Source organism: Mus caroli, chromosome 6, assembly GCF_900094665.2.
Source record: "Mus caroli chromosome 6, CAROLI_EIJ_v1.1, whole genome shotgun sequence".
NCBI lineage: Eukaryota > Metazoa > Chordata > Mammalia > Rodentia > Muridae > Mus > Mus caroli.
In genome coordinates, this window is record NC_034575.1 from 81,738,190 (window position 1) to 81,739,433 (window position 1,244).

Here is a 1,244-nt window from a genome sequence, read left to right on the forward strand (position 1 = left end):
CCCCCCTCCCCACCCACGAAAGCTATACTTTTGAAGACCTTTCCTACCTTACTTTCTTCTGACTTATTTTAATAGCCATGAATATTTAAATTTATTTCTTTAGGTCTAGTGGAGGAATTCTTAAATTAGCCCACTTTAACGCTTACCATACCTAATACGAGAAAATTGTTTTTCTGTATTACAGTGACCTGTCTAATTGAAGTAGAAAAATACTGCTTCTTAGAGCTTGGGGTGTCTTTCTCCTTCCCTGGAAATTTTGTTTTGTTTTTGAGACAGGATCTTACTATGTAGTCCTGGCTGGCCTGGAGCTTGCTATGATTAGGCTGTCTTTGGACTCTTGAGATCTGACTGCCTCTGCTTCCCAAGTGTTGGAATAAACATGTGGTCATCATACCCAGTTCTGGTTACATCAGTAATTTACATTAGAGAATATATGAAAGTGTAGCCAGCTGTCCTTTTGTTTGTTTGCTTTATGAAGTTGTGGGTTTCCAATCTTGATCTTCATGCATTTAGGCAAACCTGCCCCTGAGCTATAGCCCTCCTACCCCCATTTTTTCTATTTTCTTTTTCTGGAAACAGGGTCTCACTATGTAGTCCTGACTGTCCTGAAACTCCCTATGTGAACTCAGAGGCCTCCCAAGATTAAAGGTGTGCACTGCTTATACCTGCCCAGGTTTTAAAGATGTGTTCATTGTCCATCTGTTGTCTAACAATGTTTGTTGTGTGTGTGTGTGTGTGTGTGTGGTGTAGTGTTTGTGTGCACATATGCATGTGTGTATAGGTATATATTGAAGCCAAAGTTTTACTTCTACTTGGATTGCTTCCCACCTTATTTATTTAATTTGACTAGGCTGGTCTACATAGTGATCTTTATAGAGATCCACCTGCCTCTGCCGCCAGAGTGCTGGGATTGAAAGTATGCGGCACCACACCTTCTACCTTAATTTTTAAGACAGGATCTACTACTGAAACTGGAGCTTATTGGAAGGTTAGGCTGGCCCACCAGCAAGTCACAAATATCTACTTGTCTCCTGCTACCAGAGCAGGGGCAGGTGAAAGTCATGACTGTGTGTGTGTGTGTGTGTGTGTGTGTGTGTGTGTGTATTCGGTTTTCCCCTTTTCTTTGAGATTGAACTCAGGTCAGCAGGCTTTATAAATGAAGTCAGCTCCTTTCCCTTTTCCTCCCTACATCTTGTTAAAGACTCATTTCAGTGAGTTATTCTGAGCCTCTGCTCTTTTGTTTT

General features: G+C 41.4%; 1 protein-coding gene across 1 annotated transcript in view; it reads left to right on the forward strand.

Annotated features, from left to right (window-relative positions):
• Alms1 (ALMS1 centrosome and basal body associated protein) overlaps window positions 1–1,244 on the forward strand; it is a 70,267-nt gene that overhangs the window by 3,397 nt on the left and 65,626 nt on the right. The window lies entirely within an intron of this gene.